Source organism: Balearica regulorum, chromosome 28 (genome assembly GCF_011004875.1).
Source record: "Balearica regulorum gibbericeps isolate bBalReg1 chromosome 28, bBalReg1.pri, whole genome shotgun sequence".
Lineage (NCBI taxonomy): Eukaryota > Metazoa > Chordata > Aves > Gruiformes > Gruidae > Balearica > Balearica regulorum.
Genome location: NC_046211.1, coordinates 2,618,752 through 2,635,705, shown reverse-complemented (window position 1 = coordinate 2,635,705; position 16,954 = coordinate 2,618,752). Strand labels below are relative to the sequence as shown.

Genomic DNA, 16,954 nt, shown 5'->3' with positions numbered 1-16,954 from the left:
GTGGCACTTCCGCACCAGCGAGTGACGAGATGAGCCATGGACTTTGATTCTTTGCCGCGTCTGACTCCGATTTATTTATTTTTAAGAGCCAAAGTGGTCTCCCCAAAACCAGCGCGGGAACTCTGCTCCCCCTTGGCTCAGAGGGAGGGACGGCGGCAAAACGAGACCGAAAGTCGCGGCGAGGAGGGTAGAGATGCTGCTCCGCGGCACGGGACGCGGCTCTTGGCCTCTTGGCTTTGAAGCCAGCCCTCAACCGGCTCCTCTCCCGTCCTCCCTGCTGCAGGAAAGGAGCAAATGTTTTTTTCCCGCTTTAGGTTTTTTTTCGGGTTTTTTGGGTGTATTTTTTTAATAGCCTAAGGGTGTAGGTGGCTGCGTATCTTGGAAGACCCAGGAGTCCTGCCTCCTACCCGCTGGCATAGGGCGAGGGAAAGCAATTTCCACTGTCAAGAGGCTGCGTACCAGCTGCACGAAGCCATCAGCCTGGTGTGGGAAGGGAGTTACTCAGCAGTCGGTTCCCAAGAGAAAAAAAAAAAAACCAAACCCAAAAACCAACCAAAAAAAAACCAAACCCCAGCTCAAACTGACTTTCCAAAATACTTTGAGGTTCGTAGTAATGTTCTCGTCTTTGTCTCATAAATATCCTGGGTTGGATCCTTCCCTCGTTTCCAGCCCATAGCTCAAAGGGAGGCACCGGAGCTCGGCTGCTGCGCGTTATTACGACTATTTTTATTTTTTATTTCTCTGGATACATGATCTCAGTTGATTGGAAAACAAACCCCAGAGAATCCTTGAGGAGAGACTGCAAACAGCTCTTGGTGAGATGACTAATCCCATCTCTATCTAAACCAACAGCGTGCTAAAAATAGCTCTATTTCTAACAATAAATATAATAAAATAACTAAGTGACAACAAACAGTCCCAAAAAGCCAAACACACTGAAAAGTCCACTAGAAATACGTATCGTTACGGAGGAAGGAGCCAGCAGGAAACTGTGTCACTGAGTCAGAGGGGCGACGACGGCGGCGGAGGTGCCACCGGTGATGCTCGGGCCCCGATCCGGCCTCTCCGTCGAGCGCGCCTCATCTCTTGCCCTGACGGGGATATTTAACGCCTTTGCTTAGTTTCGTCCAGATTAACGCGGGGAAAGGCCGCGCTCTGGTGTGGGGCGCGTGCCTGAGAAAGCCCATCCCAGAGCGGCCGGCCGCAGTCACGCCACCATCCCGGCCCCGAGCATCTGCTGTCCCCCCGGGGGAGCCCCAAGAGCGGGACCCCCCCCCCCCTTTCCCCAGATCCGGGCTGCAGGTCCGCTCACACCCCCCCCCCTCCTCCCCGGCTTTCCCTGCCGCGTTTGCTCCCTGCCCGTGAGCCTCCCCGAGCCGCGGGCTCACCGCGCACCCCGGATAATTCGCCGCCTACTTTCCACGCACCGGGAGCCTCCTCCCACGCCCAACGCGTTGCAAAACGTCCCCCCCTCGGCTGAGTCACCGCCATCGGGGAACCTCTTCCTCCCCTCCTGGTCCGGGACGGGGCTGGAGGAAGAGCCGGCCACGATGAAGAGCCCCAACGGGAGCACACCTCAGCCCCGGACTCGCATCACCCCAAGCCTTTGGGGAGGTAATCGGGGTTTTGGGGTTTGTGCAGCACCGTGTGCCGCGGGGGAGCCAGGAGGCCGGCGCAGGGGGACCGCGTGCCGCCGCGAGACGGGCGACGGTTAATGGCTGCGGGCATCGTCTTGGTAAAAGTGCGATGGCTGGCTCTGCCGCCCCATCCCTGGCAAGTCCCCAGGATTCCCAGTGCTCCAGCTGGATGCGACCCAGCGGGGCTGGGACACCCTTGTCACCAGTCCGCAGCCCCCTCGCGCTGAGACCGTAGCCTTGGGCGCGACACAGTCATCCCTTAGCATCCCCGGCTTCTGGAGCATCAGACTCCCGCCGGATTCCTGCCGGCTCCAAGCCGCCTGTACGGGAAGGTGGGCCGCACGTCCGCCGGCCGGGGGGGACGCGTGAAACATCTCCTGCGGAGGCTCAGCCCCCCGCCACGAGCTTGTTTCCACCGGGCGCAGTTCTACGCCAGCTTAATTTTTATTTTTACTGCTTTCTGTGGCACGCGGGAGCCCGCCCAGGCCCGCCGTGCCACACGCGTCCCTGGGAAAGGAAAGCCCGTGCCCCACGCTGAGCCCGCGCCGAGCCCCAGCCGTGCCGTACGGCACTTCTCTGGCCGGCACTCGGCAGCGGGAGAGCTCATCCGGTGGGAGAACCAGCACCCGCCAGACCCGGGGGCGCAAGCCGGAGGTCCGCATCCTTCCATCTGCATCCTCAGCCCCGCGGCTGCCGGCACCCACCGCCCGACGCTGCGGATGCGCGGCACCAGAACAAGGCGGCAAGATGGGGACGGCACCGGGTCCCCAACCCTCTAAAAATCAGCATCCTGCCCCAATCCACAGCCCCAAACGGTCTTGGCGTGGAGCAAGCGCTGCAGTGGGAGTCGTCATTCAACAGGTTGGGTTTCTGGAGGGGAACGGCAGAGCGATGCATCGGGGTTGAAGCTACAGGAGGAGCTGGAGGAGAGATTGGAGCTGGGCCCGGGCATTGCGGCCCCGCAGGCAAGGAGTGCAGGAAACCCTTTGCCACGGCCGGCCGGTGCCGGTGGCGTGCGCGTGGCCACGTGTTGCCGGCCCTAAGGACTCGGTGCTGCGGGGAACGGCTGGGGCAGGGCCGGCTTCGTGTCCGTGTCCTGCGGGAGCCCCGTGTGTTGGAGATGCAGGAGGAGAGAGCAGCCCCGTGGTGTGCGGTGGCCCGTGTCGGGGCGAGCCAGCCTGCGTTGTGCCCGTGAGGGGTCTGTGCTGACGCCGGACCCCAAACCGGGACCCTCTGCCACCGCCGAGCGCCAGATCCAGCATCCCCACCGCGGAACCGGCCTTTTCGCCGGGGCCGGGGCTGCGTAACGTGCCCCAGGATGGCTTTCAGGGACACGTGCCAACACCAACCCCGGGGTTCAGGGCCGCGACGGCGACACTCGAACCCCACCGAACTCGCTGCCCTGCGCCTCGGCCCCCCTCCCCAAAACGGGAGCTCTGGGCAAAACCCACCTCCCCCCCCCCGCCATCACCCCGGGGGGGGGGGGGGCGGCAACTGCTCCGGCCACGACGGTGGGCTGCACACGGGGGACGGAGGTGCCCCCACCCCCCCCCATCCCACTACCACGGCGAAGCACCGACACGAGTGGGGGCCGCGCCGCCGGCCGGCGCCAGCCCCCCCCCGCGGGCGGGGAACTGCCGGTGCTGCCGGTGCTGCTGGGGGGGGGGGTTCGCAGTTCTTTCCCCCACCTCCCTCCTCCGCGGCCCCCCCCTCCTCCTCCTCCTCCTCCTCCTCCTCCTCTCCCTTCCCCGGCCCGGCTCTGCCCCCGGCCCCGCTCCGCTTCCTCCGCGCCGCCGCGGCCATTGGCTGCCCGCGCCGCCGCCCGCGCCCTGCGCCGCGCCGCGTCCTGACGCTGGGCTGGGCCGGCCCCGGCCATGGTCGCTTCCCCGCCGGCTCCGCCGCAGCCCCGGGAGGCGGCTGGGCTCCGCGCCCCGCTAGAGGTGGGTCCCCGTCCTTCTCTCGCGCTTTATTTATTTTTTTTAAACATTGGGGTTTGGTTTTGGGTTTTTTTTTTTTTTTGGCGTGTGTGTTTTTTTCATTGTTATTTTTAAAATATTTTTTTTTTTTTTTTTTTAAAACCTCTTTGAGATTCTGGCGGTACTTCCGAGAAACGGCGCCCCCCCCCCTCCGCCCCGGGCCGTGCCGTGCCGTTCGCTTTTGGGAGGGCGAGGAGCTCCGTCTTGTGTGTGTGTGTGTGTGTTTCTGGGGGTGGGGGGGGGGGCCCCGGTAACCCCCCCCCCCCCCCCCGGCCCTGGCTGCTTGGTGCCGCCCCGAGGCGGCGGGGATGGGCGGCGGAGCTCGGCCGGAGCGCGCAGCAGGCGGGGGCGGAGAGCACGTCCTTCCCCCCGCCACCCCCCCTTCTCCCCCCCCCCCCCCCCCCCCCCCCCGCCGCCGCTTCAAAACAAACCGTCACCAAAATGGTGCAGAGGTGAAGGAGGGAGAGGGAGGAAGGGGAAGAAGTGTCGCCTCGGCCTGGGCGCTGCGGGGGGACAGGTGAGAGGGGGCGGGATGGGGATTGGGGACACACACACACACACACACACACACGGGTGGGATGTGGGATGCGGGTGGGATGGGGGTGCTGGGGGTGATGCAAGGGGATGGGGCCCTCTGCCCGCTGGGTGCTGCCGATGGAGGGGGGGGGCGGCTGGTGCTGGGGGGGGTGCTGAGCCCACTCTGGGGCAGTGCCCGGGGGGGTTGGGGGGGGGGGGGGGCTGCGTCTCGGTGGGACCCCCACGGTGACAGTCGCCGAGCCCCGGCCGTGACAGCGCGGCCACCCCCGGAGCCGGACCTGGAGCGGCCTCGCAAGGACCGGGGGAGAAGTGGGGCCCAGCAGCTTTTGGGGAGCGTGTGTGGGGGGGATGCCCTCCCCGGTGGGGCACGGGGTGGTGCTGTGCGGGGATCCACCGGCGAAGGGGGTCACTGGCGGGGCTCGGGGTGCCGGTGTGGGGTGGGGGGGGCTGTGCTTTGATTGGCAAGAGCAGCTTTCGGGAGAGCGGCGGTAAATCGAGTCCTGGAGCTTCAATGACTTGGCCGGGTGCCGGCTCTGGAGCTGACAGCTGTGATTGTTTGTTCCTCCGGACCGGTGGCGGCGGCGGTGGGGGCTCAGCGCTGCGGCTGCCATTTGACAGCGACCGGAGCGAGGTGCTGTGGTGGGGGGGGGGGCAAAACCCCCGGTATCCCGCCGCGGCCTCCCCCGGGACGTTGAGCGTTTCCTCGGCTTGGCGGTACGAGGCGGCGAGGGGTGAGCGATGCCGGGGGAGGGATGCGGTGGACGGGGCGTCCCGGCATCTGGGTGCCGTTCAGCATCTGTAGCGCCTGTTTGCCAGCAGCTTATCTCCATCCCAACAGCTCGCCCCCTTGGCTTTGTTGTTGGCTTTTATTTTTTTATTTATTCCACACCCACCCCCACCCCCCCCACCCCCCCCCTTGCGCACAAGAGCCGTCGCACGCCCAGCGACACACACGCGTGTGCGCACGCACAGCTCTTCCCTTCGCGCCCCGGGAGCCTCGTGGCACCCCGCGGCTCTGCACGGCCACAGGCTGCAGTGTGTGCGTGTGTCCCCTCCTCATCCTCCCCGGCTGTCGGGAGCTGCCACGCGTTTTTGGCCGGCGACGTCCCCCCCCCCGCCTGCAGGCAGGGGTCTGGGCAGGGGGGCAGACGCGGGTAAGTGGAACACAGCTACTGTGAATTCCCCCAGCGCCTCTTCGCAGGGCAGCGCTTCGGCAAACCGCCTCTCCCTGCCCCTCCCCCCCGCCACCCCGGGAAGGCCCGATCCTGCCCCTCCAAAGCCTCTTCTCCTCCAGCACGCGTGGCTCCGCGTGGATTTTCGGGCTGGTGTTGCTTCCACCAAGGTGGATGCTCTTAAACCGCTGTCCCAGGACAGCCAGCCCAAAACCTCGCTGCCGACGGGGACGGGGCTGCGCTGAACTCGGTGCGATGGGGACGCTGTGACGGCCGCGTCCCCTCACCCAGGCAAGGGGCTGCAGATTTTGGGCGTAGGTAAGGTTTATTCTGGATATTTTCTTTCCTTCTCCGGACTGATTCGGTGCCGCTGGCCCCAGCCTGGGGAGTGCTGGTGCTGCCTGCGTCCCGCGGCAGCTGCCTGCCCTGCCCTCGGGATTGCTGCCCGTGGGCTCCTGAAGGTCACGGCCCTCTGGACAGGCCTCACGGCTTCTCCTTTCCTTCCTCCCCCCTCCACCTCGCCCTTCAGCCCCTGCAGTTGTCGTGGCTTTGCCAGGCTGAGGCATCCGCACTTGCGCTCGGCTCCGAGCAGGTGGCCGATGTCCCCGGAGCGGCGGGGGCCGCCGCTCGAGTTTCGCCGGTGCTGCCAGCGCAGTGGAAAAGCGCCGTCGCCTCCGCCGCGGCAGGGGTTTAACGTGCTCGGTGTTGAAGGGGCGTTAGCTCCCGCGTTTGCTGGCTCCCCCCCGCCCCCCGCCCCAGCCCAAACTGGCTCGGGGGCCTCCCCGTGCCGGGCGGTCGCGTTCCCGCCTGTGCTCGGTCCTGCTGGGGGGCTCCGGGGACCTTGGGAAGTGCCGGCTTTGTCAGCGGGTGACCTTGGGCAAGTCCCTTCGCTTCCCCACGAAGCTCTCAGGAGGGGGGGGGGCTGGTGTTTAATGTGTTTAATCCCCCCCCCCCCTTTCCTCGCTGGCTCCGCTTGGGAAGTGCAACCGCGGAGCTGGAAAGGGCTGTCGCTATTTCATCCCGTCCCCGAGTGGGCAGGGTGGAGGCGCGGACGGTGCCGGAGTCACCCCGGGTGGATTTTTCCCAGGCTGCCAAGTGAAACAAGTGGGGTCTGATTCTCATTTATCGCCGCAGCCCTTTACTGTGACTCTGGCAACGTAAAGGAGCCTAAATATGGTCATAAACCGCATCCACTTCGAGGTCCCTCCGTGCCGCCGGGGCAGCGTAACGGCGGCTTTGTGCGAAGGAGAACAAAGCCGAAAGTGTCGGACGAAAAGTACGGGAGCGGGACCCAGCTGCCGCGGTGCTGGCGTGTGCCGGCAGCCGCCACCGGCAGCTGCCTGGCGGGGAGGTGTCGATGCTGGTGCGGGCCCCGGCTCTCAGAGGAGGGATAAAAGCGAGGGTGGGGGGTGATGTCGCCCGGCTCATCCCGAAGGAGCGGGAAGGTTTTGGCCAGAAGAGGAGGGCTCGGTTATGGGCTCTGCCACCGTCACCCCGGGCGAGTCATTTAAACCTAAAAAAAGCACCAACGGTGAGGGGCAGAATTTGCTTTTCCCTCTTTTTTTCCAAGCCAGAGTGTTTCCAGGGGTCAGGCCAGCATCGCTCGGAGCGTGCCGGGAGGGATCTGCCCTGGGATGCTGCGTGACGTGTGTCCCCCCCCCTCCCCGCCACGACGGATTGCAGGGCCGCGGCTGTTTTATGGCGGCTTCTTTGGGACCGGAGGGGAAAGGGGGAAAGGGACGCGTGTGGTTGGCATCGTCCCCGCTTCGCCGGACCGCTGCCGCCCCACCGGGTGCCGGCGGAGATGCCGTGCAAAGCCGCGACGGTGCGAGCCGGCCCTAGCCAGTGCCCGAGGCTTGGGAAGTGAGCGGGCAGCATCCCGTTAAATCCCGTTAATACTCGGGAGCGCGCGCGGAGGTGGCCGGAGCGGGGCCGCGGTGAGCTGGCGTGGGCAGCGGCGGGGGGTGCCGTGTAGACGCCGTGCCGGACTTCCCCATCTGCAAGCAGAGCTAAAAATATCCCCTCTGCCTCTCCCCGTAGCCGTCCCATCTGTTCGGAGGGTGAGCTCCTGGGGCCAGGGACTCTTCCTTATTTTTATAGTTCTTTTGGCAGTTCCCAGAGGTTGAGCCATCCGGAGTTCCGAGGTGACTATCGCAAATGACAGTCCTGCCTCCCCCTCCCCGGGAAGGTACGGCTCTGCCACGGAGCCGGCCGCGGGGAGCGAAAAGCAAAGTGAGTCAGAGAGGGGCAGGGAGGAGGAGGAGGAGGAAGGCTAGGGAGGGAGGGAGGGCAGGCGCAGAAACCCGCGGCCGTGCCGGGTGTCGCGGGGTGGGAGCCGGGTGCCCCCGGCCGCGTTCGCCCTCCCTGTGACTATGGGACGCCTCAGCCCCTCGCCTCCCCGAGACGGTATTTAGTCCTTTACCATCCGATGCGGGTTGGGGTTTGGGGTTTTTTTTGTTTTTTTGTTTTTAAATTGTATTTTTCTTTCCTTTTTTTCCTCTAATTAGAGAAGCTTTCAATAAAAAGCCGAAATTTGTTAATCATTTTGTTTGATCAGAGCTTAGGCAGTGCCGGAAGACCTCTAGGTTTTTCCCTCTGCCTTGTTTGAGCAGCAGTTTGCTTTTGCTTTCAAGATGGATCTAGCCGTCTGCCTGCCAGCAGCTCTACCTCCACAGATCTGTCGCTTTTCATCTTGCACTCCAGTTCGGTTTGCTGGTGGTTTTTCTTTAATTTTTCCTTTTCCCTCGCTCCTGGTGTCTCCCCGCTGTAGCTCCCCACCGCTTGAAAAACAGGCGAGAGCTTGCATCCTTTAAAAAATGTTAAAAAAAAAATAAATAAAAGCGCGCCCACGTGGAGCGAGGGTTCGTTAAATATGCGGGAAATCAATTTGGAGCGATTTATTTTGGAGGGGGGGGGTGGGCTGTACCCTTGCTCCCTCTTAAATGGTGGCTAAAAAGATGGGGGGAGTGGGGCCTCTGAGCTGCACGGGGTGAGGGGTTTTTTTTTTGGGGAAGCTTGGCCCGTTTTTGGGTGGTTTGCGCTGAGGCCGAGGGGGGGATGCAGCGCCCCGAGTCCCCTAGGTAGGTGTGGATGAGATGGGGGGGGGGGCGTGCGATGGTGTCGGCGCTCCTCGCCGCCGGGGTCCATGTCACCCGGAGGGTGTCCGCTGGCGGTGAGATGCCCCGGCTGCGGTTGAGCACCGGGATGCCGGAGCAGCTGCCGGGGCCTGTTCCCGATGCCGGGTGCTGCCGCGACACCCGATGGGGTTTTTTAACGGCTTCGTGCCGCTCCTGTCCCCGCGGGAACGGACGAGCAGTGCCGCTGCTCCCCGGCCCGCCAGAAGCGAAGCCCGAATCGGCAGGAGCGGTGCCGGGGCGGGCGCGTTGGCGCGCGCGCTGAGGACAAGCTGGTAGGGCAGGATGATGCCCGCGCTGGGATGTGTCAGGCTCCGGCCACCACCCAGGAGCCACCGCGATGTCCCATCCCGAAGCAGGCGGACCGGACCGCGGCCGCACGTTGTGCTCCACGCCGAGCAGGACACGTATTATTTCACAACGTGCAATTAGCCGTCGGTTTTCCTGGAGCCGGGGCACGGCCGTGGCCGGTGGCTGCGCACGGAGGGGCTCAGCAGCACCCGCCTCCCCGACCCTCCTTGCTTTAATTGAACGGCGCTAATTGAAACCCAGAAGGGGAGAGCCGAGTCCTCGCCATCCGTGCTGACATCGCCCTGACGCCCGGGTCCTGCCGGCGGGAACGTCTCAAGGTCAAAGCCGTGCCGCGGTGTCTTTGGGCTGCTGCTGGGCACGAGCCGACGCGGGGTTGAAGCGTTCCCACCTCCTGTCTTGAGTCAGTGTTGTTTTGGGGTTGGAAAGGTGGTAATTAAATGACCTATTTCTGGGCAGGGAGGAAGAGGAGGAGGAGGAATCATTTCTCTTTCCAGAACTTCAAACAGCTTCCAGCAAGCGTCCGGCGCAAACCCAAAACCGCTTCCAGGAGGAGGTGCCTCCGATCGCCCCCCCAGCCGGGATGCTCGAGGAGCGGGTGCCGTGGGGAAGGGCGACCTCCCGCTGCAGCGCTGCTGCCGCATCGCCCTTTGTTTTTTTGGGAGCAGGCAGGGCAAAGCAGCAGCTCCTGAATTTGTAAAGTTTCTCTCTCTTTTTTTTTTTTTTTTTTTTTTTTTTTTCTTCCCCCAGCCCAAAAACATAGTAAAGAGATTTGGGAGGCAGTACCCACCCATGGGGCTGGGTCCCCCACCCGAGCCCACCCTGGGGCTGTGAAGGGGCTCACCTCTTTTAGCCTCATCTGGGAAGGCAGCAAATGGATTCTTCCTCCTCCTCCTCCTCCTCTTCCTCCTCCTGCAATAGGGGATACACTTTTCATTGCCTGCGAGGCCGGATCCTGCACCCGGCGGCAGGGTGCTGGGGGCTGGCGGCAGGGTGTTACCTGCCCAGGAGGATGCAGTGGAGCTTGCGGGGTGGAAGGTGTTATTGATGGATATAAGCAGCGGTTATAAATAGCCCTGGTTGAAAGTTTTCATCTTCCTTTTTAAATGAAAGTGCCTTTTGGAACAATGTGACTTTTCTCCATCCTTTTGGAAAGCATCTTTTTTTTTTTTTTTTTCTTATTTTTAAGATGAAACCTTTTTTTTTCTTTTTTTTTTTTTTAAAAGGAGAATTTTTTCCTTTCCGATTATTGGAAGACTTCAGGGAAAAATTGCTAGGCGCTATAGTAACAAATACCCAGGAACGCATCCCATGTTGTGCAGGTGGGGAAAATATGTGGGGTCAAATTGGTTTGGTTTGGTTTTCCTCAAAAAAGAAATTGAGACTGGAAAAATGTTCACGGCATCAGTGACGGTTTCCTATCAAAGTGGTCAAAATTTTTGGGGCTGAAAAAATGGGGTTTGCTTAAAACCTGCTGCATCAAGCTTAGAGAAAAAGAAAGAAGTTAAATAAATAAATTGGACGAAGGATTTCTGTTTAGTAAAAAACTGGCAACATTTCTGGGTTTCTGTCTGGAATTTTTCGGTTGTAAAACCTGAAATCCTCCCCCACCCCAAGCAGTAACCTTGAGACATGGTGCCATAGCAGGAATTTCCACTGACAGGGAAGAAAAAAATTAAAAAAATAAAAAACAAATGTGGTTGACTTATTTTGACCAGCTAGACTTTTTTTCTTTTTTTTTCTTTTCCCCCTCTTTTTCTCTCACCAGTGCGGTCACCGAGCCCGTCCTGTCCCTCAGCCCCAGGCTGCGGTGGTCTGCGCCGTGAGCATCTTCTCCTGGGAGCAGATTAACCAGCGCCGTGAGGGGCTGCGGGGCGGAACGGTCAGGATCGGGCTCCAGGTGCTGGTGCTCCTGGTGGCATCCGTGGAAGAGGACTGCAAAAGCTCCGGGCTGCAAAGAAATGAGTGATTTTTTTTTTTTTTTTTAATTTTTTTTTTACCAATCTTGAGGCGGTCCGCGTGTTTGCGGGGGCTGCGCGTTTGCGTAACCATAGGTGGGGTCTGAGCTGTCGTGCGTTGTCTGACTATCGTGATAAACGTCCCCGTAGAGCTGGTACCTGCGGGCTTCCCGCTGGCGTGCGAGCGAGCTTTCAGCTTTGGGAAGAACAACCCGTCTCGCCTGAGCGCCAGCGGTTGGGGACCGCGGCCGTCCCCGGCGTCTCTGGGCTCTGCGTCACCTTGTCCGGGAGGGGACCCTGGACGAGGGGGTGGCACGTTGGAGCAGCTGAAAAACCTGTGGCTTGGTAAAAAAAAACCCAAAACCCCGCCAGCCGGCATCCTCTCCCTGGGGGGAATTTTGCCTTTTAAAATTCTGCCAAAGGGAACTTTAAGTTTTGGCTCCGCCGTCGGGTGCGGAGCCTGGCCCGCGGAGCTCCAACCGGTTGAGGACTTGCTGGCAAAACCGTGGGGGAAAGCAAAGCGTTTGCGTGTGGCACCAAGCGTCTCCTCGGGTGCTCCCAGCGCCGGGGAGGTCGTGGCGGTGGCAGGGAGCGGTTATCCCTGGGGATAAACCACGAGCTCCCCAGAGACGTGTCCCTGCCCTTAAGAAAACCTTGTGGTAGCAGCAAATTTATTTCGATAGCTGGGAACGGGGGTGGAAGAGTTGGGCGAAGGTAGGGCTTGCTCAGACCTGGGCTCGGGGAGGTTTGAAGTCCGGTGAGGAGCGGCGCTCGGGATCGCGCGGGCACGCCAGGCTCCCTCCGAGCGCGTGGAGGCTCCCGGGAAGGGCTCAGGACTGCGGGGCCGGGGCGCAGCAGGAGCCGGGCTGCTCTCTCCAGGCGATGCTTTCGACGAGCCGCTGGACATCTGCCTTTGTGCGGAGTTATGAGGACTCGGTGCCCCGTCTCCTGGGTTTCGGGCGCAGGGATCAATCACGGATCCATCCTCAACCTTCCCTGACTCGGCACGGCCGTCCTTCCCACGTGCCAGCACCGAGCCGCCGGGAAAACTAGCACCTCTCGACTCGCTCGTTCAAAAATATCCCCGGCCCCGCACGGATGCCGCTGCCAAGATGGGGAACGGAGCCGGCGCTACCTCTTTGCAGAAATCTGTCGCCTCGCTCGGCGGTGGGGAGGTTGGGAGCCGCGTAGCGCCGAGCCCCATCGCTTTCTAAAATAGAAGCAGAACAAATGGTCGGAGCAGGATGCTGGTGGCGAAGGCAGCCAAGCCTCTTCCCGCGGCAGCTGGTGGCTGCTATGCCGCTTCTTGCTCCCTCCATCGATCCTCTCCCCAGAGCTGGCGGTTTATTGCGGGGGGGGGGGCGGGGGGAGAGGCGAGCATCTGGCTTTTGGGGTGGAGTTGGGCGCGCCGGGGCTTTTTGGGGTTCGGTGTCGTCGCCCTTTGGTTTTCGGTATGGTTTGAGCTTTAATCGGAGCCGTGGGGGGGTGGGAAAAGGGGTTTCGGTAGCGGCGCGGTGCCGCGGCGATGTGCGCCGGTGCGAGGTAAGGAGACGGGGAGTCGAGCGGCACCGCTTCGCGAAGGGACTTTGTCCCAAAACAATGACGTAGGGGCCGGGTTGAGCCTCGGGCATGGCGTGGCAGCGGGTGCCGACTCGGCGTGTTGGACGGGTGAGCGCGGGGCCGTCGTATCTTACCCCCCATCCCGCGGGAGGGCGGGGGGGGGGGGGGGGGTCCCGGCGGGGACGAGGTCCCAGGTGCTCCCGGGGTGTCGCGGGAAGCCGCCTTCGGGCCAACCTCTCCCTCCTGCGACGGAGCGCGGCTGGGGCAAGGCTCACCGCGCCCGGCTGAGCCGCAGCACCTCGCTGCACCCTGCCAAGGGTCAGGTTCCTCGCCGCCCCGCTGCTCCCAGGGGTGGTGGTGGTGGTGGTGGGGACGACGAAACCGCCCGTCCTCGCTCCGGCCGGCCGCTGGCACCCGGGAGAGGAAACGGTGAGAGCTGCTCTGGTTGGGAATCAAGAGAGTTTGGAAAAAACCTGCTAATTGCCCTCTGATCTTTGAGGTTTAAGGCCAGACGCGAGCGCGTGCTTTAGCAAGCAGAATTTCACGCCTGCCTTTGCGCCGGAGAAGGGGTTGCTCCAGCTGGACGAGATGTAAGTGGGAAGGTCGGGAAGAGGCTTTTTCCCGTAAGGGAAGATGTTCTGGCCTCGTCCTTTCCAGCGGAGAGGACCAGCCACCGCGAGCTCAGCATCCGCTCGGGTGACCTTCAGCGCCTTCTGCTTGGCGAGGGAGGAGGGCTGCTTTGCATGCCTTCTCCCTGCCACGCTACACATGTACAGGAGCCAACGGGGTCTTTTTGTTATGCAAATGCAGCTTTGTTTTTAGCTTCTCAAAGATAAATACCTTTGAGGCTAAATATGGAGCTCGGGGCACTGCTAAAAGCAACCCCGATGGCTCGAGGGCTGCCGGGTCGGAGGCCAAGGCTGGCGGTTTGGGGACTGAAACAAAACGCTCTGAATTTTTTTTTTTTTTCCCCCTGAGGTCATACAAGTTGTTTTTTTGGGGTTTTTTTTTTTTTTTTTTTCTTTTGCACCGAGGAGCGTTACGAGCCCTGGCGTGGGGTCCCACGGCTGGTGTGCGGCACCCGCTGCCCCACGCCTGGATTTCCCACTTTTGCAGTGATGTGCTGTGATTTTTTTTTTTCTTCCCCCCCTGCCAAGCGTTTATGGACTCGGGACACCCTTTTGTCCCAACAACACGCCGCCCTCCAAGGATCCCCACTTTAAACCACCTTCCTGAGCTACGTCCAGGCACCGTGGCTCCGGCACGGGACCGACGGTGATTTCCACCCAGGTTTTGCCGTCGGGGTCTTTCTCGCTCCTCGCAAAGAGAAAAGCCCGGGGTGGGGGGGGTGGGGGGATACGGGCTGCACGGTTGGAGCAACGCTGGACGCTGTGCCAGGTGCTGTGCACCGGACCGGAGCGCCCTTTTCTCACCTCCCCGCTTGCAGCCGTGCGCTGGAAGGGTGCGTGGGCGAGCGTGGCGTGGGGTGAGGCGTCCCCCCGGGGCTTTCTGGCTTCCTTTGGGACCCCGTGAGCCCGCTGGCAGCCCGTCTCCCTCGTGGCGGGGTGGGGGGGTGTCGGTGTCACGGGCCATTGGGCTGCGTTTAGGCAGAGGTGTTTGTGTACGATTTTATTTTTATTTGTGCGTCTTTTGGAAATTTTTCGTCACGGCGGGTGCCGGTTCGGTGCCTGGCGATGGGGCGGGAAGGGGCGTGGGGAGGGGGGGTGGAAACGCGGTTAAAAGTGGTTTGGCTTCTGCTCGTGGGATTTTCCTGTTCCTGTGCTGCAGGAGAGCTTGAGGCTCCTGGGATTTTGGGGGGGGGGGGGGGGGGGGGGGGGGGGGGGGGGGGCTGAAGCCCTCGGGGCTTTGCCTCTGGTCCTGGTTCATCCCTCCTGTGGTGTCACGGGTCGCCTTCCAGTCTGAAAACTCGGTGCCACCAGTGCAGGGGCTCTTCGGGGCCGAACCACGATGCCGTGATGCTAAAAGCACCCGGAGGTATCTCACGGCCTTGCAAAAACACCGAGCAGGGGTGGGTTTTTCTCCCGTCGGGAGCCGGAGAGGAGCTCAGGGACTCCCGTATCCCGTTGGCGCTGGGATGCCGCCGGGGCAGAGCAAGGTGGAAAGGAAAGGTGGTGGAAAATAACAGTAAAAAAAAAAAAAAAAAAAAAAAAAAAAGGGGCTGGGCAGCACTTTGGGAGCTGCTGCTTTGCAGAGTTGGTTGGTTTTGCTGCCGGGTGGGTGCTGAACCATGGTGGGCAGAGCTAAGGCCACCCCGAAATAGGGTGTTCCCGCCTGGGACTACCTTGGGTGCTGCAAGGGCCACCTGGGGGTTTAGGACTTTGCATCCTCCAAAACCTTGCAGCAGGGTCTGGAGCATCCGTGCCCAAACGATGCCCAAGAGCGGGTACCCTGCGTTGGGGACAGGAGCTGACCCCCCCGTCCCCCCGCATCTCTCCCGCCGCGGGTCAGCTCTGCTCCTCCCGTGCCTGCTTGGTGAAGCCAAGGTGCCGCCTCGGTTCTTTCTTTCTTTCTTTCTTTTTTTTTTTTTTTTAATTCTTTTTTCCCTAAATACATTACCGGTGCAGCTCGTCCATATTCCAACCTTCTTCTCCCTCCCGTTCTTGCGCTGAAGTCTATAATGCTGAAATTATAGCATCACCCTCGTTGCCGTGGCAACGTGCAGGGATGTATTTTAAAAAAAAAAAAAAAAAAGGACCAGAAGCCCTCCAAGGATTATGACTTCAGTGAGGGATCAGGCTGGAGGGGAATCTGGGTCATGGCTGGAGCAGGCTTTTCTTCCAGCCTGTCTTCGGTAATTCCCCTTACCATGACCGGGGGGGGGGGGGGCGACGCGGCAGGGCAAGGCAGAGCCGCCGTTAGCACCCATGGGTGCTCCCTGGGGTAGGTCCATCGGCCCCGCTCCCTGTAGAGGAGGTTGCTTGGTGCCTGTGTGTACCCCAGGAAAGAGCATCCTCTGTCAGCTCGGTATTCCCACCCAAAATCCAGGCTCTTTAACCAAAAGTCTTTTCTATTACAAAGCGCGCGGTGCCTGCGGGAATGCCAGAGCCGCGCTCCCCGCCCCCCCCCGGTTTATGCATTGCAACTTTTCTCTCTCATCCCCCAAAATAAACAGGACTCTTTTTTTTTTTTTTTTCCCCTCCTAATTTTTTTTCTCTTCTTCTTCTTCTTTTTTTTTTTTTTTTTTTTTTCCCTCCCTTTTTCCACACCCCCAGAGCCGCTGTTGCTGGTGGCAGGGAGCCCAGACTCCGTAGGAACTCAGAAATGCTGCAGATCCAAGCCCCGGCTGCCCTCTCGGTTTCGCAATCCTTTGGGGGGGGGGTGGGCTGGGGGGGGGGGAGAGAGAGAAGAAGGAATAAAATGGGAGGGGATTTTTTTTTTCTTTTTTTTTTTTTTCTCTTTATTAGAGATTTATAGACTTTCCCACCAGTAGGGACGAGGAGCCGGAGCCGAGTGGCTGATTTGCTACAGTAAGTTTTCCAACATTGCTCCTCTCCGGCCTGTGCGAAACCCTCTGCGGCCTCGCCTACGGTGGGTTGGTTTAATTTTTGGAAAACCATCGGCGATGCTGGCTTGGGGGGGCGGGGGGGGGGGGGCGGCGACGCTGCTCGGTGTGCCGGCACCTCCCACGGCAGCGCCGGTGGGTTAGGTGATGCTAATGGGCGGGAAAAATCGGCTCAGGTGGGGTTTTTTGGAGCTGTTAAAGCCTTTTTTTTTTTTTTTTTTCTTTCTACCTGTTTTTCGGTTCCGTGCGAACCTTTCGGCTTGGGCTTTCCCGGCGATGCCGCAACCGTCGCTCGCGGCCACGGTCCCTCCGGCTTTGCCGGGCTCGGTGCTGCCGAGGCGCCTTCGCTGCCGTCTTCATCCTCCTCTGCCGTTCGGCATCTCGGGGTTTGCGGTCCATTTATTTTTAGGTAATTGCAGCGGCCGGTCGGTAAGGCGCAGGCGGACAAGGGAGGTTTTTTATTCGCGAGTGTATTTTAAGCAGCTGGTTTTTTACAGGCGAGAGCCGCCGGCGTGGAAAGCTCCGGCCCGTGCCGCGGCCGGCTCCTGTCCCCACCGATGCCCCGTTCCCTGCACCCGATGCCACCCATGGGGCAGGGTGAGAGGATTCGGCTCCCCGGCCCCGCTCCGCACCCTTGAGCAGGATCTGGCCCTCCACCGGCGCTCCTGCCGTGGTGGCGTCGGGGGGGGGGAAGAAATCCTCCCTCCTAGAGCTGTGCCTGGATGAGATCTGAGCCCTGGCAGCTCTGGTCCGAATGTCCAGTGATTAATGGGATTAAACCGGTGCTCCTCGTGAGGGGTTTTTTTTTTTTAATTTTGCATCTGGTTTTCTCAAGACTTTTTAAGCGAGGGGTGGGGGGGGGGGGCGCCTTGCGTTGAGATCTGATTAGATAAGGGAGAGCTGCCTGTGAACAAAATTCCTACCGGATAATTATTTATACCTCCGCGTGCGTCACTAGTAAACATCTGGATCCGCTCCAAACATCTTCATTTGATTTGTTTTGTAGTCTCTCGACAGGGATGTTTGTCAGATCCCCTCCCCACCTCCTTTTCGTCGCGTGGCTTTGGACGACTCGGCTGAAATTAGGGGTGGGCTTCGAGCTGCCCCGCGCGATGAGCCCGTCCCTGCCCGCGAAGGCGCTGCCCGCT

At 61.0% G+C, this 16,954-nt stretch overlaps 1 protein-coding gene across 11 annotated transcripts in view; it reads left to right on the top strand.

The window, feature by feature from the left end:
• MEF2D (myocyte enhancer factor 2D) overlaps window positions 1-16,954 on the top strand; it is a 96,439-nt gene that overhangs the window by 15,018 nt on the left and 64,467 nt on the right. For 5 of the 11 annotated variants that reach the window (XM_075737312.1, XM_075737313.1, XM_075737310.1 and 2 more), the window contains exon 1: window positions 3,420-3,577. The exons of 1 other annotated variant lie outside the window; for it this stretch is intronic. The gene's annotated coding sequence lies outside the window, so the exon portion shown is untranslated. Of the gene's footprint in view, window positions 1-3,418; window positions 3,578-15,812; window positions 15,833-16,954 lie in introns of those variants that run through there. 5 more of the 11 variants (XM_075737308.1, XM_075737307.1, XM_075737311.1 and 2 more) reach the window with 4 other exon arrangements.